Source organism: Mustela erminea, chromosome 4 (genome assembly GCF_009829155.1).
Source record: "Mustela erminea isolate mMusErm1 chromosome 4, mMusErm1.Pri, whole genome shotgun sequence".
Taxonomy (NCBI): domain Eukaryota; kingdom Metazoa; phylum Chordata; class Mammalia; order Carnivora; family Mustelidae; genus Mustela; species Mustela erminea.
In genome coordinates, this window is record NC_045617.1 from 103858112 (window position 1) to 103882704 (window position 24593).

At 35.1% G+C, this 24593-nt stretch overlaps 2 long non-coding RNA genes across 5 annotated transcripts in view; one reads left to right on the forward strand and one right to left on the reverse strand.

The window, feature by feature from the left end:
* LOC116588800 overlaps positions 1 to 24593 on the forward strand; it is a 318200-nt gene that overhangs the window by 50818 nt on the left and 242789 nt on the right. The gene's annotated exons all lie outside the window — the stretch shown is intronic.
* Positions 1 to 24593, reverse strand: part of LOC116588801 — a 43582-nt gene that overhangs the window by 17058 nt on the left and 1931 nt on the right. The window contains exons 2-3 of one of the 2 annotated variants that reach the window (XR_004285093.1): positions 17824 to 17933; positions 16115 to 16912 (exon numbers count right to left, since the gene is read on the reverse strand). This is a non-coding gene — a long non-coding RNA (uncharacterized LOC116588801). Of the gene's footprint in view, positions 1 to 16114; positions 16913 to 17823; positions 17934 to 24593 lie in introns of those variants that run through there. The other variant, XR_004285094.1, reaches the window with a different exon arrangement.

Genomic DNA, 24593 nt, shown 5'->3' on the forward strand with positions numbered 1-24593 from the left:
ATTTCTGATTTTTATCAATTTTATCTTGCGTTGAAGGTCATTTGAATGGTTAGATTTAATAATTAATACTTCTTATATTACATATATTTTATGTAATATTTTTGAGATTTTTACCTCATTTTGTAATCATGTTTATAATAATTTTATATAGTCAATGATTTGATTTTAGTGTTTACCATCAGTCCTTTTATGCAACAACATTATTTAAAACATTAAGTTTTTAGTTTTGATGTCATTCTTAGTTGACTGCCTTTGGAGGTTTGGGACAGCCTAACCTTCCATCTTTTTCTCTCCCAGGTTCTAAAGAATTGATAACAGACACAGGGAGCCAAGTAGGATCAGTAATGTCTAAAGTACATGGCTTTTTGGCTGTATTGGTTAGAGTTTAGTTCTAGGGAATTCAGTGGTAGAAAAATGAATATATTCCTGCTGGTTTCAGCAGGAAAAAATTATAATGTGTTAAATAATTTATGAAATTATCAGAAAGACTGAAGAAACAGATTCTAGGTTGAGCATAAGAGAGCACCTCCTAGGCTATTGTCCAGAATCTGGCAACCTAGGAAGCTTCTCCCTCTGTTAAAATTGGGAAGCATGCAGCTCCAGAGTGATCCTCTCATGGCCATGATCAGGAAACTGCTTCTCTTGCTGCTAACTATACAACTAGATCCACTTGTTACACAATGTGCCAGCAAAATGGAGCCAAAAAGCCATGTACTTTAGACATTACTGATCCCACTTGGCTCCCTGTGTCTGTTATCAATTCTTTAGAACTTGGGAGAGAAAAAGATGGAAGGTTAGGCTGTCCCAAACCTCCAAAGGCAGCCCATAGTCCAGCTAGGGACTGGACTGCAAATGTTGCCCACAGAAAAGCCAAGGACTTCCATGTTTATGCTTGTTAGCAGAAATAGCAGCAGCAGCTGGAGAAGATGGCTTCTGCAACACTAGTGCTTTTTCACAATCACACTGGAAACTCAAGCCGCAAAGAGTGTACCAATTGTTTAGTTTTTTAGTCCCAACTTTACAGGAGTATTCTCTACAAAGAGGATAGAATCGATGCCCAAAGTCAAATCTCTTATCTACAACAGTATTATAGCTGAAAACACTGAGGTTATCTCCCAGACATGAATTTATCCATTCAGTCGCAAGCACAGATGTACTGCATGCATCCTTTTCCCAAGCCTGGAGGTTCAATACTGGCGGTCTACCACTTGAGTCCAAGAAGAGGAGAGTATACGCCACATAATCAGGCAGTTAAAGCAGAGTCAGAAAGGAAGATCAGAGAGAATGTTTGGAGCCCATTTATTGCTTTGAGGCAAAATGAATTGTCCCACAGCCTTCCCTGGAAAGATGGTATTGAGCTGAATCAGGAATATGGTTTTTGTAGTTTGAGATGGGAATTTGAAAGTGAAAGAAATTTTTCTACCAGTGTAATTGCCCTTGATCTTTTAAAAAACAATGGTATGATAGTGGTATGTTTTCTGAACATATAAATCCCCTCTGTATCTGAAAATATCTTTTTACTATCTTCACATGTGACTGACATCTTGGCAGGGTTATAGTGGGTAATAGCCTTTTCTCCCTAAAAATGACATTTTTGGTTACTAAGTGTTTTAAAGGGAAAAAATCTCAGGCCAGACTAATATTCCTTAGTAGAGAAGACATTTTGTTTGTTATTTCTGTGTAGAGCATTATGGACTTTGTTTTAGGCTGTTAATTGGGCACGTTAACAAAATGTGTAGATATTTGGTCTATTGGTTGAGAGTTGCTTGAAAATTATTGGGCTTTTATACTAAGTTATAAGATCTTTTATCAGATTAGACAAGTTTTCTTCAAATTTGTCTCTGACTATTTCTGTTATAGGTTTTCTGGTTACAGCTTGGGGAAAAACTAATTCTTAATTTGTTCCTCATTAATTGAGCTCAACATCTTATCATACTTTTATTGCTTTCTCTCTCATCATTTTTATGAGTTTCAAATCATCCTCTTTTTGATCAAATCTGTGGTCAGTACAGTTTTCTGTACTTCTAATTCATTTTCCATTTGATGCCAGGGACCGTCATCTGAAGTTAGTGGAGAGATATTCCCTGTCTGACAATGATGGAATGACATTGAGTGTGTCTGTTATATAGAAATTTCTTTTCCCACATCACCTGAAGCTGAATTGGGCAAGACTGTCCACTGTGTGTCACCAGAGCTTTCCTGGCTTCTGCCTCCAAGAGATAGTACTTTTTGGGGTCAGTGTCACCTACAGGGTTTTCATTTGTGGCCAAATTTCTTGTTGAAAAATTTGGCTTCTCAGCATGCAGAGAAAGACAAGTATTCACTGGAGTTACCTCAGTAAGTACTCCTTTGAGGTAGAGGAATAGTCTTCAGTTTTCAGGTAAATAAAGATCTTGTTTCATGAAGTAGAAGATGATGCTTGGAGAACAAATAGCCTTTTATCCCTGTTTCAGGCAGATAAATTGCCCATTTCTAATGGTTAAGTTGACATAAGACAACCTGTATTTCCTAGTCTAGTCCATTAGTCCATTGACCTGATGACTAATGAAGACTCTTCCATGAAGTTGGTCCTTGCTTTCAGTGCTACTGAGCATAGTCTTTGTCTCTCCTTCAGGGATATGATTTATTTGTTTGTTTTTAATATTTTAATTAATAATTGACAGAGACACAGTGAGAGAGGGAACATAAAACAGGGGGAGTGGAGAGAGAGAATAGGCTTTCTGGGGTGAGCAAGGAGCATGATGTAGGGCTTGATCTCAGGATCCTGAGATCATGACCTGAGCCAAAGGAAGACACTTAATGACTGAGCCACCCAGGTGCCTCTAGGGAGATAATTTAGTGGAAATTTGGATTACCCCATTTCAGGAGCTTTTGACCAAGAGGTTCTGTTTTAACTGAAAGCTAGTAGTACTATGGTATAGGCTTTAAAGATGTGATAATACTCAGAATCCACCCTGCAAACAGTTTAGTTCATAGACAGTTTTTGAGCTGAAAGTTGGTCTTAGAGAGTATCTAGGAAAATAGAAGTCTATAATTTGGGGAAAATGAGGTGTTTCTAAAATTGGGATTAATTTTATTTTTTGCTCTTTGGATACCATACTTACAAAATTATACTTATATAGATAGGCTGGTAGAGACTGACAAAACTTTTTGAAATGTATGATGTCACTGAATTCCAACTTGAAATATTAGAACCTATAAAATATGAGAAAACTGATGCTAGAATTAGATAGGAGAGTAAGTTGCTTGTGTAAATGAAGAGTTGCATTTAATTTGTGTAAGAGACTTATGCTTATGTGCTGGTCCCTAGGCACATGTGTCCATATAAGTTTAAAATTTAATTAATTATTGAGAAAATTAAAAATTTAATTCCTCAGTCACATTAGCTACATTTCAGGTGGTCAATATCCACATGTGGTTAGTGGTTACTGTATTGGACTGCATAGATACAGAACATTTTTGTCTTTACAAAAAGTTTTCTTGGACAGTGCTGCTCTGTACAACACCATCTTTAAATCTGCATTTGCCGATGAACTAAAAACTATTGGTTTTTAATGCAGTATATTTTGGGAGGAGGATTTAAAAATGTCTAAGATTATGGACTCTTGGTTTTATCTGGGTTTCTTTTTTAAATCTTTTAAATTTTTGAATAAACAATACTTTAGAATATTTAAAAATTTACAGAAAAGTTGCAGAGTTGGTATAAATATTTTCCGTATAACCCTTTTAAAATTTTTTTCAGTTCAATCAGCAGGTAAGAGAATGAATATCTAGGTGACTATCTAGTCAAACTATTCACATTTGAAATGATTATTAGTATAGTTGGATTAATATCTATCATGATTGTAACTATTTTTTTTTTTTTTATGATTGTAACTATTTTCTTGCATTTTTCTCTTTCCTCTCCCTCCCTCTTTTTCCTGCCTTTTCTGGTTTTATTCTATTTATTTTTTTTTAACTTTTAATTTTTTAATTTTTTTAATTTAATTTCATTTTCTGGTCTTAATTGACCATTTTATATAATTTCATTTTATCTCTTTTAGCATGTCAGTAACTTATTTTTAAAAACTTTAGTGCCTATTTTATGGTTTATAGTACAAATATTTAAACTGATCAAAATCTATCTTCAAATGACACTACCATTTTGTATGGAGTATAGTTACCTTCTAACAGAGTATTCTTAATTCCTTATGTTTGTTGTGGCATTGCTGTCATTCATTTTATTTATTCATATGTTAAAACCAATAATCAGTACACTATTACTGCTTTTTTAAAATTAACATATAATGTAGTATTTGCCCCAGCGATACAGGTCTGTGAATCATCAGGCTTTCACATTTCACAGCCCTCAACATAGCACATACCCTCCCCAATGTTCCATAACCCAGCCACCCTCTCCCTATCCCCCTAACCCCCAGCAACCCTCAGTTTTTTTTGTGAGATTAAGAGTCTCTTATGGTTTGTCTCCCTCCCGATCCCATCTTGTTCATTTTTTTCCCTCCCTACCCCCTACAACCTCTGCCCTGACTCTCAAATTCCTCATATGAGAGAGATCATATTATAGTTGTCTTTCTCTGATTGACTTATTTCACTCAGCGTGATACCCTCTAGTTCCATCTACGTCATTGCAAATGGCAAGATTTTTTTGATGGCTACACAGTATTCCATTATTTATATATATATATATACCTCATCTTCTTTATCCATTCATTTGTTGATGGACATCTAGGTTCTTTCCATAGTTTGGTTATTGTAGACATTGCTGCTATAAATATTTGGGTGCACATGCCCCTTTGGATCCCTACATTTGTATCTTTAGGGTAAATACCCAGTAGTACGATTGCTGGGTCATAGGGTAGCTCTATTTTCAACTTTTTGAGGAACCTCCATACTGTTTTCTAGAGTGGCTGCACCAGCTTGCATTCCCACCAACAGTGTAGGAGGGTTCCCTTTTCTGTGCATCCGTGCCAACATCTGTTTTTTCCTGACTTGTTAGTTTTAGCCATTCTTACTGGTATCTCTCTGTGGTTTTGATTTATATTTCCCTGATGGTGGTAATGTTGAGCCCTTTTCCATGTGTCGGCTGACCATTTGGATGTCTTCTTGAGGAAATATCTGTTTATATCTTCTGCCCATTTCTTGATTGGATTATTTGTTCTTTGGGTGTTGAGTTTGCTAAGCTCTTTATAGAGCTTTGATAATAGGCCTTTATCTGATATGTCATTTGCAAATATCTTCTCCCATTCTGTCAGTTGTCTTTTGGTTTTGTTGACTGTTTCCTTTGCTATGCAAAAGCTTTTGGTCTTGATGAAGTCCCAACAGTTCATTTGTGCCCTTGCTTCCCTTGCTTTTGGTGGTATTTCTAGGAAGAAATTTCTGCAGCTGAGGTTGAAGAGATTCCTGCCTGTGTTCCTCTCAAAGATTTTGATGGATTCCTGTCTCAAATTGAGGTCTTTCATCCATTTTGAGTCTGTTTTTGTATGTGGTGTAAGGAAGTGGTCTAGTTTCATTGTTCTGCATGTGGCTGTCCAATTTTCCCAATGCCATTTGTTGAAGAGCTGTCTTTTTTCCATTGGACATTCTTTCCTGCTTCATCAAAGATTAGTTGACCATAGAGTTCATGGTCCATTTCTGGGCTCTCTATTCTGTTCCATTGATCTATGTGTCTGTTTTTGTGCCAGTACCATGCTGTCTTGATGATGACAGCTTTGTAATAGAGCTTGAAGTCCAGAATTGTGATGCCACCAACTTTGGCTGTCTTTTTCAATATTCCTCTGGCTATTCAGGGTTTTTTTCTGGTTCCATGTAAATTTTAGGATTATCTGTTCCATTTCTTTGAAAAAAATTGATGCTATTTAGATAAGGGTTGCATTAAATGTATAGATTGCTTTAGGTAATGTATTATAGGTAATATAAATTATATAAATTTAGGTAATATAAATTATACATTTAGGTAGCATTGACTATTTCACAATGTTTATTCTTCCAATCCATGAGCATGGAATGCTTTTCCATTTCTTTGTGTCTTCCTCAATTTCTTTCATGAGTACTTTGTAGATTTCTGAGTACAGATTCTTTGCCTCTTTGGTTAGGTTTATTACTAGGTATCTTACGGTTTGGGGTGCAATTATAAATGGAATAGACTCCTTAATCTCTCTTTCTTCTGACTTGCTGTTTCATAGAAATGCAACTGATTTCTGTGCATTGATTTTGTATCCTGACACTTTACAGAATTCCTGTACAAGTTCTAGCAGTTTTGGAGTGGAGTCTTTTGGGTTTTCCACATAAAGTATCATATCATCCGCAAAGAGTGGGAGTTTGAGTTTTTCTTTGCCAATTTCAATGCCTTTTATTTCTTTTGTTGTCTGATTTCTGAGGCTAGGACTCCTAGTACTATGTTGAATAGCAGTGGTGATCGTGGACAGCCTTGCCGTGTTCCTGATCTGGGGGAAAGCTCTCAGTTTTTCCCCATTGAGAATGATATTTGTGGTCGTTTTTTCATAGATGGCTTTGACGATATTGAGGTATGTACCCTCTATCCCTACACTTTGAAGAGTTTTGATCAAGAAAGACACTATGCTTTGTCAAATGCTTTTTTAGCATCTATTGTGAGTATCGTATGGTTCTTGTTCTTTCTTTTATTAATGGGTTTTATCTCATTGATTGATTTGTGGATGTTGAAGCAGCCTTGCAGTCCAGAAATAAATCCCACTTGGTCATCATGAATAATCCATATAATGTACTGTTGGATCCTGTTGGGTAGTATTTTGGTGAAAAATTGTTCATCTGGTTTCATCAGGGATATTGGACTGTAATTCTCCTTTTTTATAGGCTTTTTGTTTGGTTTTGGAATCAAACCATCAAAAAATGGAGGCCTCATAAAATGAGTTTGGAAGTTTTCCTTCCATTTCTCTTTTTTGGAACAGTTTCAAGAGAGTAGGTATTCATTCTTCTTTAAATGTTTGGTAGAATTCTCCTGGGAAGCCGTCTGGCCCTGGACTCTTATTTGTTGGGAGGGTTTGATGACTGCTTCAATCTCCATACTGGTTATGGGTCTGTTCAGGTTTTCTATTTCTTCCTTGTTCAGTTGTGGTAGTTTATATGTCTCTCTAGGAATGCATCCATTTCTTTCAGATTGTTAAATTTGCTGGTGTATAGTTGCTCATAATATGGTCTTATAACTGAATTTCTCTAGTGTTGGTTGTGATCTTTCCTCTTTCATTCATTATTTTTAATTGTATCCTTTCTCTTTGCTTTTTGATAAGTGTGGCCAGGAGTTTATGAATCTTATTAATTCTTTCAAAGAACCAGCTTCTATTTTCGTTGATGTGTTCTACTGTTCTTTTGGTTTCTATTTCATTGATTTCTGCTCTGATCTTTATGATTTCTCTTCTCCTGCTGTGTTTAGACTTTCTTTGTTGTTCTTTCTCCAACTCCTTTAGGTGGAGGGTTAGGTTGTATACTTGAGACCTTTCTTGTTTCTTGAGAAAGGATTGTTTTGCTTTGTACTTTCCTCCCAGGACCACCTTTGCTGTATCCTAAAGATTTGGAACAGTTGTATTTTCATTTTCATTTGTTTCTATGAATTTTTTCAATTCTTAAATTTCCTGGTTAACCCATTCATTCTGTAGTAGGATGCCCTTTAGCCTCTATGTATTTGAGTTCTTTCCAACTTTCCTTTTGTGGTTGAGTGCTAGTTTCAAAGCATTGTGGTCTGAAAATATGCAGGGAATGATCCCAGTCTTTTGATATCGTTTGAGCCTAATTTATGACCCAGGATGTGATCTATTCTGGAGAATGTTCCATGTGCAGTAGAGAAGATTGTGTATTCTGTTGCTTTGGGATGGAATGTTCTAAATATATTTGCATGTCCATCTGGTCCAGTGTGTCATTTAAAGTCTTTGTTTCTTTGTTCATCTTTTACTTAGATGATCTGTTTATTTTAGTGAGGGGGGGTGTTAAAGTCCCCTACTGTTATTGTATTATTGTTGATGTGTTTCTTTGATTTTGTTATTAATTGGTTTATATAGTTGGCTGCTCCCATTAGGGGTATAGATATTTACAATTGTTAGATCTTTTTGGACAGACCCTTTGAATATGATATAGTGTCCTTCCTCATCTCTCCTTATAGTCTTTGGCTTAAAATGTAATTTGTCTGATATAAAGATCGCCACCCCAGTTTTCTTTGGATGTCCATTAACATGGTAAATTGTTTTCCACCCCCTCTCTTTAAATATGGAAGTGTTTTTGGGTCTAAAATTAGCTTGTAGACAGCATATCGATGGGTCTTTTTAAAAAAATCCATTCTGATACCCTGTGTCTTTTGATTGGGGCATTTAACCCATTTACATTCAGAGTAACTATTGAAAGATATGAATTTAGTGCCATTGTATTGCCTGTAAGGTGACTGTTACTGTATATTGTCTGTTCCTTTCTGGTCTGTAACTTTTAGGCTCTCTCTTTGCTTGGAGGACCCCTTTCAATATTTCCTCTAGGGCTGGTTTGGTGTTTGCAAATACTTTTAGGTTTTGTTTGTCCTGGGAGCTTTCTATGTCTCCTTCTATTTTCAGTGAGAGTCTAGCTGGATATAGTATGCTTGGCTGCATATTTTTCTCGTTTAGTACTCTGAATATATGCCAGTCCTTTCTGGCCTACTTGGTCTCTGTGGATAGGTCAGCTGCTAATCTAATATTTCTACCATTGTATGTTACTGACCTCTTGTCCAAGCTGCTTTCGGGATTTTCTCTTTGTCACTGAGACTTGTAAGTTTTATTATTAGATGATGCATTGTGGACCTATTTTATTGATTTTGGGGGAGTTCTCTGTGCCTCTTGGATTTTGATGCTTGTTCCCTTCACCAAATCAGGGAAATTTTCTGGTATAATTTCCTCCAATATACCTTATGCTCCCATCCCTTCTTCTTCTGGGATCCCAGTTATTCTAATACTATTTTGTCTTCTGGTATCACTTATCTCTCGAATTCTTCCTTCATGGTCCAGTAGTTTTTTTCTCTCTTTTGCTGAGCTGCTTTATTCTCCATTGTTTGGTCTTCGATATCACTGATTCACTCTTCTGCCTCATTTATCCTAGCACTAAGAGCCTCCATTTTTGATTGTACATCAATATTAGCTTTTGTAAATTTCAACTTGGTTGGGTTTTTATTCTTTTATTTCTCCAGAAAGGGATTCTCTAGTATTGTCCATGCTTTTTTTGAGCCCAGTGAGTGCCTTCATAATCACCATTCTGAACTCTAGTTCTGACATATTACTAATGTTTGTATTGATGAGGTCCCTAGCTGTTGGTATTGCCTGTTGTTCTTTTTTTTTGTGGTGGGTTTTTCCACTTTATCATTTTATCAAGATAAGAATAGATGAATGAGAGAAGAAAATACTAAAAGGGGAGCAATGAAAATATAGACCAGAGAAATATACACTAACCAGATCAGAAGAGACACAGAACTGGAGAGAGAAGAATGTGTGAAAAAAAGAAAAAAAAATATATATATATAGTGTGTGTGTGTGTGTATGTGTGTATAAAATGTTTATTAGATAGGTAAATAGAACAGAGCCCCACACTTGATTTTGGGTGTATTTTGGTCTGTCAGAAGAAACTACCTCCCAAAATTTCAACGAAAGAAAGAAAGAAAAAAAAAAATATATATACACACACATATATATATGGGTAAACATGATGAAAAGATGAAATATGACTGTGAAGATGAAAATTTAAAAAATTCTAGAGAAAGAATTGATAAGGTAAGAAGTTGGTTGAAGAAAGAAAAAAGAGGAAAGAATGTGATCAGGCTGGAGACAAGAACAAAGCTATGTGCTAGATTAAGGTTATATTTTGCTCTCTTGGAAGAAATTGTATCCCACAATTTTAAAGGAAAAAAAAAACCCTATATGCATACCATGAAATAAGTTTAAATCAATGAAGGGATAAAATATGAGTATAACAATGAAAATTAAAAATGATTTTTTAAAAGGTATTGATAAGATAAAATAATTAAAAACATTAAAATAGGAAAGAAGAGAAATTTAAAAATAGAATAAGAAAAAAAATAAAAAAAAATTAAATTCAAAAGAATAAAGGATCATGGGAAAAAAGCCTTGAGTTCTATGTGTTGCTTTCCCATAGCTCTGGAGTTCTGCAGTTCTTATTGATCAGTGAACTTGGTCTTGGCTGGATGTTCTTGCCGATCTTCTGATTTTGTGCTGCTGCTCTATCACTTGCTGGGAGCCGACCCATTCCCCCACAGTCTATCTTCTCCTATGTTGCCTCAGATTTACTTCTCCCCATGTCCTACCCTCCAGAAAGTGGTTGATTTTCTTTTCCTATAATTGCTTTTCTTCTATTCTCTCTCCTGTTGAGTTTGTAGCTGTTCAGAATGGTTTGATAACTATCTAGCTGAAGAGCTGGGACCTGATGATATTTATGTCTCTTACTCCTCTGCCATCTTGCTCCTCCCTCACTATTATTGCTTTAAAGAAAGAGATCTTTTAGGTCAATTAAGTTAAAGGAAAAATAAAAGATTTGATTTTACTTTCATTCATTTCTTCTCTAAGAAATGTAGATCTTGACATGTCATTTCTTTATGCCTGAATAACTTCTTTTTTCTTTTAGGGCTTGTCTGCTTGTGACAAATTTCTTCATTTTTTTTTGAGAAATTCTTTATGTCTTTTTTACTTTTGTAGGATAATTTTGCTGGATATAGAATTTTAGATTGGTGGTTTTCTTTTAACACTTTAACTCATTCTACTTTCCTTTTACTTGCTGGTTTCTGACAGAAGCCTATTGTAATTTTTATCCTTTATTACTCTGTAGGTTAAGACACCCTTTCCCCCATTCCTTCTGGTTTCCATCAAGATTTTCTCTTTGGCTTTGGTTTTCTGTAGTTGGAATATGATATGCTGAGGTATCCTTTTTTGTGGAATTTATTCTGCTTGGTGTTCTCTCAGCCTCCTGTATCTGTGGCTTGGTGTCTGTCATTAAATTTTTGAAAGTTCTCTGCTATCATTACCTCAAATATTTTTCTGCTTTGTTCTCTTTTTTTTCCTTCAGGTATTTTAATTATGTATATATTATATCTTTGATATTATCCCCTGATTCTTTCGTGTCTTGTAATTTTCTTCTTTTCTTTTTGTATTTCAGTTTGGAAAGTTTCTGTTAACCTATCTTCAAGTTCTCTAATTCTTTTCTCAGTCGTTTAAAGTTTACATTGAAGTCACTGAAGGTGTTTTTCATTTCAGTTACTGTGTTTTTCATTTTTAGAATTTCCCTTAGATTCTTTTTTAATTTCAGTCTTTCTGCTTACATTACCCATGTGTTCTTGCATGTTGTCTAATTTTTCTATTAGTGCCCTTTCATATTAATCATGGTTATTTAAAATTTTCTGTCTAAAGATTCCAACATATGCATGCTTTCTGAATTTGATCCTGATTATTGCTTTGCTTGTCAGAGTACATTCTTTCCTTGTTTTTGGCATATAATTTTTCTCTTGAAAACTGGATATGTCCTCATTTTTGTCTCTCCTGTTGTGTTTAGGTTTTCCTAAGAACTCCTCAGATAGTCTGAGTTTCATAGTTTTGTTTTTTTTTTTCAGCTATAATCCACTGCTATTATTGGAGCCCTTTTGTGATGGTGGTAAGGTCTGTTTAAAGGGAGCATTCTGTAAACTCAGTCTTTTTGAAGATGTATGTCTTGGGGTCTTACACTGTTTTTCTTGTATAAAGCAGAACTTGTCCGCTACCCCATCTCAGAATTAGATGTTTCCAATCTATGCCCTTGAAGTCCTGACACCTATTAACCATGGCTTGTTCCCCATCCCCCCAACCACGTGAAAGAGGAAGGCTTGAACTGGCTGGAAGGCCTGGGGTAAAGAGGCCTTTGATTTGCCTCAATGGGATAAGGTATTAGAAATGAGTTATGAAAAGCCCTTTTCCTTGGAGAACAGGTCTATTTTATAAAGAAGGCATTGTAGTTATTCTTCCTCTCTAACTGCCCAAGCCAAGGGGGGATCTTTCTTAAACCCTTACTGTGGGGGCATATGGTATTCCTAGAGAGAAAGCCTGTGAAAGTGTGGGGACTTTTTTATTCTCCCACTAGTCCACATTCAGTCTCCAACAATTCTTCAGAATTGCCATGTAAGTACTCCTAGCCATTTGTAGTTTCAGTGGCTTCTGATCTAGGAACAGATCTCAGTTGCTTTATATCTTTGGATATGCCTGTCACTCTGGGTTTTGGGGTGGTTTTTCTCTGTAACTGTAGTTCTCTGAAGGGTCCAAGAAAAATCAGTCATTTTTAGTTTGTTCAATTTTTTATTGTTGTAAGGATGAGAGTGACCACTTTCAAGATTTTGCATGTCAGAAGTGAAACCAGAAGTCCCCTGCTGAGTTCCTCTGAAGTCTTATCTTGCCAACATTTCTAGAATATTTTAAATTTTCTGGTTGTCTTTGTTAAGTCAATAGCTAGAAAAACCAATATTTACCCAGTTATGGTGTGGTCATTATTTTTGTATCCTATATATAACATCTTTTGGTATGAATAAAGGATGAGACCACCAAGAATATATGAATAATGCTTCAAGTTTTTTAGCACTCATTAATTATGGATATCTGGAAGCCCTTGTTTCTAGATTAATTATTGATCCCTAGAAACATTCAAACTTCTACTTTATAATTCTGTTTATGTCATGTGTGTAGTGGACACATTATGTGATACTTCCTCAGTTCGTCATCCGCTCTTCAAAGGAGAATTCTCTCCTCCCTACCCCTTACACACAGAGAAGGGCTCTGTTGGTTAGGTATGTATCTTGTGATCCTATCTTCTGGGTCTTACTTACTTTAGATGAACAAAGCTGAACCAATTGGGTACTTTCTCCTACTAATTAAGAACTGGGATTGAGAGATACTGAAACACCATAGGTTGGTGACTTAAAGATAAGTAAACAGTTGTCAGGCAGACATCATCTGCAGTGTACATGATGAATCAGAGAAATGTATTTAGTGAAGAAATGGACATTCTAAGAGAAGCAGATGTGTGAAATGATATAGCCTGAGGTAGAGCTATAAAGGGTAAGAGCCTCGGGTATCAATAACATTCTATGTCTGTCGTGGGCTATATGTGATACCTGTATTTTCTTATAATAAATTGGTCACTATTGTCTAAACTAGCTTAAAAGCATATTTTTTTACTTATTGCCAGGGGTTATTAAAGAGACAGTGATAATGAGAATGAGAATTAATTTCAGAGAAGGAAGGAAATTTTCATATTTGTTTGAATATTACCCTTTAGAAGTGCAAAGGCACCCAGTCATGTTTGGATGTTTTTATTAATTATTAAATTATACTGGTCCTTTGGAATAAAGATATAAGTAAAAGTTTTATTTTATTCCATGTGGCTTTCATTCAGTATTTTAAGATTAAGATGGCAAATTGATTGGATTCTATTGGATTCACTGGTTAACTCTACTTGTAAAGATTTATTAGTTAATGGATTACATATTTCTGACTTTTCGACTGAAATTCTTGAATTATGAGTTTCTCTTCCCCAAGAAACTTCTTTGCAGTTTGAGTCAATGGACTTTCTAGTTCTGCTGTCTTGAGGAAGGAAGTCATTAAGTAGTAAAGTAGTTATACACAATGATAACAGTCTTTGAAAAAGAAGAACAAGTTTGGGTGAAAGATGGGCTGGTGGAAGAGGCATTACTGAAGGAAAATTTTTATTGAAGACACCAATTTCTGTTAGCCCATTCTTAGACTTTGTGAATGTATGAAATTGTCAGCCTTCTTCAGAGTGCAGTTGTTTAGGCCAACAGGACCATCAGGGATAGGGAGTTTAAGGATAGAGATTCTGTAGCACTAATTCGAGGTAGGGTTTGGATAGTTAAGGTCTTCTTCCTGTTTTGGTGTATCTTATTTATATAAATTTTTAAAATATTAATTATGCATAAGAGAAAATGGAAAATATTAGCAGCCTTGGGTTTAGCCAAGATTTCTTAACTATAACACAAAGAGTACAAACTACAGAAGAAAAAAATCAAGACATTGGACTTCATCAATGTTCAGACATTTTCTCTTTAAAAGGCACTGTTAAAATGAAAAGTTGAGCTACAGACTGGTAGAAAATATTTGTAAAACTAGTCTGACAATATATGACATATGTCCATTATATGATATATGTCATATGGCCATAAAAACCATGCATTATTCTTATGACTTAATGATAAGAGAAATAACCTATCCAAACAATGCACAAAAGATTTCAACAGGTACTTCCCTGAAGAAGATTTGCAGATGGAAAATGAGTACATGAAAAGACACTCATTCAGCATTATTAGTCCCAGAGAAATGCAAATTAAACCACAATGAAATAGTATAATACACTAGAATGGCTAAAATTTAAGACTGTACTAAGTGCTGGCAATACTGTGGAAGAACTGAGACTCTTGTACATCGCTGGTGTAATGTAAAGTGGTAGTAATGTATCCCACTTTGAGAAATAGTTGAACCATTTTTTTTTAAAATTTAACATACGCTTACTATGGCCCACCCTTCCACCTCTATATTTTTACCTAAGAAACATGAAAGCATATGTCTATTTAAAGACTGGTATGTTGGGGCACCTGAATGGCTCAATTGGTTAAGTAAGTGTCTGCCTTCATCTCAGGTCATGATCTCTGGATCCTGGGATCGATTAGTTAACGGATGAATGGATAAACATAATGTGGCATATATACATATTATTACCCTTAACAGGAAATTAAATTCTTTTACGTGCTGCAAAATGGAGGAAGCTTGAGGACATTAGTGATACATAAACAAATATTTATGAATCAATTTGTATGAGCTAGAATAGTCAATTTCGTAGAGAAAATAAGTAGAATAATGGTTACCAGGGACTGTTGGGAGGAGGGGGATGGGGAATTATTGTTTGATGGGTACAGCATTTCATTTGGAGAAGATGAAAAATTTCTGGATTTGGGTAGTGGTGATGGTTGCACAACAGTGTGAATGTATATAATGCCACTCAACACTCAAAAATAAGAAATGGTAAATTTTATGTTATGTTTACTTTATCCCCCAAATTAAACATTTCTGCTCTATCAAGTAGGATCCCTAAGGAGCACGCATATTTTTGTGTCTAAACCCAATGATTTCTAAGAATTAGAAGATGTCCTGGGAAAAGAAGCTGTATTCTGTTGGGAAAGTAATTTTCTGAAAGCTGGGTTATAGACTGACCATATTTGAAGGGGTGAGCACATATCACTTTAGGTATCACCTCGGGCTAAAAGCATTATATATAAAGGGCAAGGGAGATTCATGTCGAAATGAAGGTTTACTTGACAGTTTACTCTGTCAGCTTGGGGTGCATATTAAAGCAGTAGCTTCTTCTCTTCTGGCACATAACTGAGTTCCTCTGTTCTTTTGGAGCCTTGTTTTCGATATTTGTCGTGATAAGGTGACAGTCTGTTCCCCTACAACTTTATAATGTCATTTCAACATAGCCTAAATTAAATAAGCCTTTAAATTGCCTTTAGTTCCTCAGAGACTAAGTGGTGTTACTGCTGTCAGCTCCTCAGCCCCTGTGAGTAGAACATCAGTCATTAGGGTCCTGCTGCTGTTTACTACACACTGTGTCAAGATAACAGTGACCTATGACCCAGATGATATTTATCAAGGGTTGGGACTAAAGACGTTTTCATTTAGAGTAGTCCTCATCTTTACATTTTTTTAAAAGAAGCATCATAAAAGCAACATACAGATGGTAGAAAGTACAGTAAAGATGTCGTAGCAAGGGCAGTTTTAAAATTATTCATGTTTTTCTTCCATTTTCTTGCATCATTTCATTATTATAAAAGAAAAATGCCAGGTTTCTGGAGCATTTTGCTAGTTTTTGATGAAGGATTAAAAAATATGATTGTAATTATGATTACTGTAAGTGTAGGAAAGGGAAGAAGCTTTTCTCATACCCTCTAAAGTTCAGTGAATGGGGCTTGTGGATTAAACAACAAATGAAAATTTCATGTGAAAAAAAAAAAAAAGGTTGTTATGCATGCATACAGGAGTGTCACAGAAAAGAAGTAAAAACTCTAGAAACATGATTAGGTCCAGGACTTATATACCATTTTAATATACAGGGTGATGAATTGTGGAAAAGTGATAAGACAAAGGAAAAGGGATTTGAGATTCTAGGCATAATAAATTATGGGAAGGCATATGGAGGAAACTAATGAAAGGCAAGGGTTATTTGAGTAAGGTTTGTTTATCCAGGTTTAAGTCAGTGCTGTCACCACAATGAGTCATGTCTTCCTTCTTGTAAGGGAAAGGTGGGGGACATCTTTACAAAGGGAAGTTTATACCCTGTTTTTAGGCAGAAAGGGGGAGGCAGAGAGTTCTTGTATCTATTCTTTCTTAATTGACTTCAGCTCAAAATAATCATGCCAAAGTGCCATATGTGGAGGGCATATTCTGATCCCCTTCATAAGAAAAAGAGTGTGTTCTTTTTTTTCTAGATTATTTTTTTCTTGTATTTTTAACAGAAACTAGCTTTGGATTATCCATAATTTAAGGAGTTTCAGATAGCTGTATGTAATTTGCTTGGATATTGGTTTCCTGATATATAACTGAAATCTTTCTTTGTCATCATTTATTTGAGAGTTTTCAAATCTCTCCTCTTGAGTGTGTTAGAGAATGTGCATTGACCCTTTGTCACCGTTTGGGTGGCAGGCAGCTTTGCTACCTCATGTAGCTCGGTGGTTTCATAATGGTGGGAGGGATAATTCTCAGGGAAGTAAACATGAAGCATGGTAAAGTAAGTTTAGAAGGGCTACTCCTGCGGGTGGTCTTCTCGAAAGGCCGCATTTTTCTTCTTTCCAAAAGCTAGGGTTTTTAGAGACAGAATCTCTTCCATCCTGCAGAAAATGAGAATGAGAGAGACATGTTCAGCCAAATCAGTGGTTGGCTGGGGTGAATCCACAACCTGAAATTCCTTACTTGGAAGATGGCCTTGGAATATGTGAAGTTGATAGTTCAGGAGGCATCCAACAGTCAGGGACAGTGAAGTAGCATGGCAACTGAGTTGAACAGCATGGGTATAGCTTAGAAGAAGAGAGCGGTTGGGCAAGGAAAGCAGCAGCCAAATAGCAAATCCAGGAGTTCAGGCACAAGCGTTAAGAGAGAGGTGTTGCTGAATAGAACAGGAAATGTATAGGGGAAAAGGAAAGCAAGTTACAGGATTTTTGATGAGAAAGCAAAGACCTTGTGCTGTAAAAAAAAAAAAAAATATATATATATATATATATATATATATTTCTCGGAAGACAGTTGTAAACCTTCTTTAATAATAGAAAAGAAGGCGTGGAAGAGGAAGAGTTATCTGTTAGAGAGGAGGGATTGAACCAATGACTTGGTATCTGATTTATAACTTTTCCTTTTCTCAAGGAGGGCTTGGGAGGTCAAAGGTAAATTTCAATTGTATAATATATTTGCTACTAGGTTAAAGTATTTTGAACCTTTTAATAATGTCATTCAGCCATTCATAAAAATTTTGTTTTCACACAAAAGATTATTCATGTTATAAATTGATGTTCAAGGGTCCTCACAAAGCAGCAGTTATACAAACTCATCCTTTACCCTGTAGCCCTTGTTATCTATTTAGCCCAGGTTCTCATGGTCTGTCTCTATTTGTATTACTAGATTTGTGGTCCATAGAAGTGTAGAGGGATATGCATTTACCTTGTTTTTATAAGAAAATAGCCATGGCATATAATTAAACTTTTTTGGATACTTTTCACCAAAGTAGCAACTTTGAAAATTGTCTTACCTGGATATTTGATAGCGAAAGGGACACAGGTACTGGAATCAAGATTCATGATGAGTTTAAGTTTGCCTGTCCTTGAAGAGCTTGTGGATCTACTTTATACCATATGGTCTCTGAAAATACGATGATATCCAGTGTATGTGAAGGATATTTCCAAAATGATTTGGCTCATAAAACTGTCAGTTGATTTCATACATCTAATTGAAACATTTTCCATCTAAAATAGGGCAATTTACAGAAGTGTCTCTCTGGTTTATTTACATTGCATATTCCCATAAAGCAGCAGGTTTGCAATAAAGCATTTGACACCCCCATGGTATTTTGGAAAAACAATATACAATCTGGCACAAGTTAGCACCAGTGTGAAATGGCAGGCTGGGGGGATATCTTAAACAGCAGCAACTTTCAAGACTAAATGAAGTGTCATCTTAAGGAGTCCGCTGTTAATGCAATTTAAATTACTCACCTGAAATTAATATTCTGCTGAGGGAAATAAAGCAATTTACGGGACCACATAATTTCCGATCACTTTAATGACATTATGTGGTCATGGACTGCTCCCTTATCTAATATAGTAACATTCTAGTTTCTTTTTAACACTAAACACGTTTTTCCATTTTAATTACTTGCCTTCTGGAGAAAAAAAGATCCACTCATTCCCTGCAATCGGTTAACAATTTTGAAATTTATGCTTTGCTTCATTAGAATTAGGTAAACATGACCTTGACATACTTATTATCGTACCTAATATTCATTCCTATAGAGGAAAGTGGAAATCAAAGAACTGTGGCTTATTGTGTGAATTTTTCAAGCCTTTTAATCCCCTACAAGGCCTATTTCACTTTTTTTCTCTCCTTTATAGCTAGAGGCAGTTTGAAACATGCACCATCTTACTTCTTCACATTTTGGCATATGAAAATGCTAAAGGAAGAAAGCAGTTTTTATAATTAACTACGTAGCTCTCTTGAGGAAAGGAGAAATGCTAGATTCTTTGTAGAAGAGGGAGAGGTTTGAAGTTTCTAGGTTTTTAGGATGTTGGAATGATTGGATGAGATAATGAAAGGAGAGATGTGTTGAAAGTTTATAATTCTGGAATTGTTATTGTATCTGAGGATTAAAATGAAAAGAACAGTTCTTATTTTAGTGTTGATGTGGAAAAGAAAGGGTGAAACATAGCTAAATACATTATATCTAGTGAATATCCTCATTTTTAAATTTTTTTTAACATTCTTTGCATTTAGCCCCATGGTTATGGAAGGCTATGCCCTCAGGCAGGAGGGCTTGCCACTAGGCAGCCTTGGCATGTGGGAACTTCTTCCTTATCCTAGTGCCCATGTTGCACCTAAGAACAATTAAATCAGAAACTCTGAGGGTGGGATCCAGGCTTTTTATATATGTTGTTCAGTGTCCCACAAATGATTACAGCGTACAGCCAAAGTTGAGAACTACTGTGGTATAGACACTCTTTTGAGGGCAAAGATATTTGTGTTGATGTAGTTATTTTGTGAACAATTTAATTATCTATTTAATCTTACTATTGACTTCTAGTATGAAGGGAAAAAAGGAAATTCCATTAATATAGATTTGGTGAAAATGACAGTAAAGTTCTCTAGGGAAAGGATTGGCTTCATTTTTTTATTTGAGTTTCTAACAGTGACTAGCATATAGTGGTTGACTGATGGATAGTTCCCAAATAAAAGCTTAGTCTGCCCATTTAAGTTTATTTTGATGGAAATTATTATTGTCATTTAGAGACCTTGTTAATGGAGCATATAAAAATGTTTAGGAAGAGTATCCTCATTCAGTACACTAACACCTGACGAGAGTAAATAAACTTTTTCAGTAAAACAATATAGAAATATTTTTCCCAAAATAACATCTCCATTGCGTAGAATAAATCTTCATTAAATCACTTGAATAAAATCAACTTTCGCATCTGGAAACTGTGTTCAAACTAATCAATGATTAAGTTTTTAGTAGGCAGTGGTCGTGACTAAATGAAAGAATGAATGAATGATTTGTCAATACTACAGAGAATTCAGATTTTTCTTGATAAAATGATTTTATGATATATAGGCTTTATACATTGAGTAATTTAACAAATGATGACAGTCTATATATATGTCTCAGGTGAAAATGATTTCTAAGCATCTTTATAACAGAATGTGACTTATTCCCTTAAATTTGTTCTGTCAATTCATCCATCTGTTCATCCATCCATCCACACACTTAACTATCTACCTACCTATTTATTGTTACCCGAGATTTTCCCTTCACCTTTTTATCTACATATTCTGCTGCATTCTACTTTTATCTTATTCATTAGACTGAGATGTTGGAATCATGTAGCCAAAGATATCCCAGGTTCCTATCACACAGAGATTGCTATGAAAGCCAAACACATAAGAAATAAATACAGTGCATGTTTTGATAATTTTTATGATGCCATTGTCATATATATTGGATAGAATTAATGGAAACTATTAAATTTACCACTGTACATGATCAAGTCAGTAAAGATTTTTTTCTCCTGAAATTTAATAGAGGGATTATAGTTATTTTTTACATTATGATTAAAATTTTAAAGAACAATATTCAAATCATAATAAAAAAATAGAGAAAATATTACAGACACTATGTATACACCATTGAAATTAAACATATATTAACAATTTGCCCTCCCTTTGCTTCCTCATTTTCCCTCCCTTCTTCTTTCTTCCTCTCCTACCTCCCATCTCTCACCTCTGTTCTCCCTCTGCTTTCCATCTCTTTTTTCCTCCTTTTCCTTCTCCTCCTCATCTTTATCATCATCATTCCACTCTTAACAAAAACTTTGCAACCATAGCTAAAGCTTCATACATGCTCTCATACTCCTTCCTTTTTCTGTAGGGGTCATGACATTTGTGAAGTTGATGTGTATCATCCCCATGCATATTTTTTACTGTTTATAAATGCAAGTATATGTGAATGAAGTAGATACTATTGTTTGGGTATTTAAAATTACATAGTAATTTGTTTTGCTTTGACATTGGGTTTTGAAATTTATTCATGATATACTTGACACTATTCACTTGAACAATTGTGTAATGTTCCACTCTTTCTCTAATTTCCAATTTATTTTATTCATTCCTTAACGGGGAGCTCTTTGATAAGAAATAAACATGAAAAGTTTACATGGAGGTGATGTTTGTACCAAATCCTGAAAGAGGTGAGTAGGGATTTTTCAGAGAGAGGCAAACATTCCAGGAATAAAGACAAACCAAGGCTTAGAGCTGAGTCCTGGTAGGCTTTAAACAGCCTAATGACAGATGTGGATAAAGCTTATCATCACAGGCTCCTAGTCAAGAAAATGACTAGTAACGACATATGTAGCTTCAAAGTAATATTTAAAATATTTGAAGAATATCCTAATTGAAATATTCTTGAAATTATATTTCAATAATCTCAATCCTGATATGAATGACAGTAAAGCCATCATAATGTAGATACCAAGATACCAGTCTTGTGTTTTGTTTCTCTTCATTTTTAATGAGAAAAGTAAATTTGACCTCTTCCTCATAACTTTGTGCAGTGTGTTTTTATTGAAGTATAATTGACATATATCCTATTAGTTTCAGGTGCTTGCCATAGTGATTTGATGTTTTTATACATTCTAAAATGATCCTCACAATAGATCTAGTTACTATAATCTGTCACCATACAAATTTATTATTACATTATTGACTGTGTTCCTTATGCTGTATTTTATATCCCTATGACTTAATTATTTTTTGACTAGAAGTATGTATTTCTTTTTTTTTTTTTTTTTGGTATTAATTTTATTCTATTTTCTGTATAACTTTACGTACATAAAGGTTTATTTCCACAGGCCTCAGGAAATGGGTAGAAGTCACAGGACAATCTCTCTTCCCACCAGAAGTATGTATTTCTTAATCCTTTTCGCCTATTTTGCCTGCCCACCTCTGTCCCCCAACCCATTCCCCCTCTGATAACCAAATTTGTTTCCTGTATCTATGAGTCTGTTTCTGTTTTGATTGTTTTGTTTTTTAGGTTCCACATGAAGGTGAAATCATACAGTATTTGACTTCTTTCACTCAGCATAATACTCTCTAGATCCATCCACATTACTGCAGATGGCAAGATTTCATTCCTTTTTGTGACTGAGTAATATTTGATCATGCACACACACACCCCATCTTCTTTATCTATCAAGGGAAACTTGGGCTACTTCCATAATTTGGCTATTGTAAATAATGCTGCAATAAGCATAAGGGTGCATCTATCCCTTCAAATTAGTGTTTTTGTATTTTTGGGGTAAATACCTAATAGTGGAATTGCTGGATCATATGGTAGTTCTATTTTTAATTTTTTGAGGAATCTCCTTATTCCTTTCCATAGAGACTATACCAATTTATATTCCCACCAACAATTTATGAAGGTACCCTTTCCTTCATATCCTTGCCAACACTTGTTATTTTTTGACTTTTTGATAATAGTTACACCTGACAGATGTGCCATGGTATTTCACTGTGGTTTTGATTTGCATTTTCCTGATGATTAGTGATGTTGAACACCTTTCCGTGTGTCATTTGGTCATCTGTAGGTCTTCAGAAAAATGTCTATTCAAGTTTTCTGCCCATTTTTTAAAAATCAGGTTGCTTAGTTTTTTTGATATTAAGTTGTGTAAGTTCTTTATGTATTTTTTGTATTAACCCCTTATCAAATGTATGATTTGCAAATATCTTCTTCCATTGAGTAGGTTAAACTTTTGTTTTGTTGATAGTTTCCCTTGCTATGCAATAGTTTTTTTTTTTTTTAAGATTTTATTTATTTATTTGCCAGAGAGAGAGAGAGAGAGAGAGACCGAGCACAGGAAGGCAGAGCGGCAGGCAGAGGCAGAGGGAGAAGCAGGCTTTGGAGCCCGATGTGGGACTCAATCCTAGGACTCAGTTCTAAAAAATATTGCTAAGACTGGTGTCAAAGAGCTTATGGCTTATGTTTTCTCTAAGAGTTTTATGGTTTCAGGTCTTCATGTCTTCAGTCCATTTTGAATTTATTTTTGTATATGGTGTAAGATAGCAGTCCAATTTTATTCTTTTGCATTTAGCTATCCAGTTTTTCCGGCACCGTTTGTTGAAGAGACTTCCTCCAACTTTGGATTTTTGTTTATTCTTCTTTTTCTCATTCCTTTAGGTTTACAGTTAGATTCTTTATTTGGGATTTTTCTTGCTGCTTAAAGCAGACCTATATTGCTATGAACTTCTTTCTTAGAATACTTTTGCTGTGTTCTAAGTTGTATTTTGGAAAGTTGTATTTTCATTTTCATTTGTCTTAAGGTATTTTTTATTTCCTCTTTGATTTCCTCATTGACCCATTGACTGTTTGGTAAAATGGTGTTTAGTCCCCCTGTGTTTGTGTTTTTTCTGAAATTCCTCTTATAATTGACTTCTAGTTTCATATCTTTGTAGTTGCAAAAGATGCTTGATGTGATTTCAGTCTTAAACTTATCGAGACTTGTTTTGTGGCCTAATTTCTAATCTATCCTAGAGGATGCTCCATGTGTACTTAAAAAAATGTGTATTCTTCAGTTTTTGGATGAAATGTTTTGTATATATGTATTAAGTCCATCTGGTCTGATGTGTTAATAAAGGCCAGTGTTTCCTTATTGATTTTCTGTTTAGATGAACTAACCATTGCTGTTAAGTAGGGTATAAAGTTCCCTACTCATTTTATTGTCAATTTCTTTCTTTATATCTCTTAGTATTTGCTTTATTTAGGTGCTCCTATGTTGGGTGCATACATGTTTATGAATGCTATATCTTCTTGTTTGGTTGATATTTTTACATTGTTATGTAATGCCCTCCTTTGTCTTTTGTTATAGTCTGTTTTGTCTGTTAGGAGTATTGTTTTTCCAGTTCCCTTTTTGTTTCTATTTGCATGGAGTGATTTTTTTCATGCCTTCACTTTCAGTTTGTGTATGCCCTTAAATCTGAAGTGAGGGGCGCCTGAGTGGGTCAGTGGGTTAAGCCTCTGCCTTCAGCTTAGATCATGATCACAGGGTCCTGGGATCGAGCCCGCATCGGGCTTTCTGCTCAGCAAGAAGCCTGCTTCCCCACTCTCTCTCTGCCTGCATCTCTGCCTACCTGTGATCTCTTTCTGTGTTAAATAAGTAAATAAAGTCTTAAAAAAAAAAATCTGAAGTGAGTCTTTTGTAGGTAGCAAGTACATAGGCCTTTTTTTTGTTTGTTTTTGTTTTAGTTTTAGTTTTTTTTTTTTATCTTTTCAGCCCCCTAGTGTCTCTTGATGGGAGCATTTAGTCCATTTACATTTAAAGTAGTTATTAATAGTTACATACTGCCATTTTGTTAATTGTTTTCTGGTTGTTTTTTCTAGTTCTTCTCTTTCCTTTCTTCTACTCTTGGTCTCTTCTCTTATGGTTTGATAGTTTTCTTTAGCATGATGTTTGGGTTCTTTTCCCTATTTTTTTGTGTATCTGTTGTAGGTTTGGTTTGTGGTTACCATTGGATTCACATTTATCAACCTGTTTTAAGCTGATAGTCACTTAAGTTTGGCTGCGTTCCAAAAGCACTACATTTTTACTCTTCTCCTCCACATTTTACATTTGTCATGTCATATTATACATCTTTTTATTTTGGATATCCTTAACTATGTATTATAATTATAGTTGATTTCAGCATTTTTTCTTTTAATTTTCATTCTAGCTTTTTAATTGGCTGATCCACTGCCTTTACTATTCATTTGCCATTACTGAG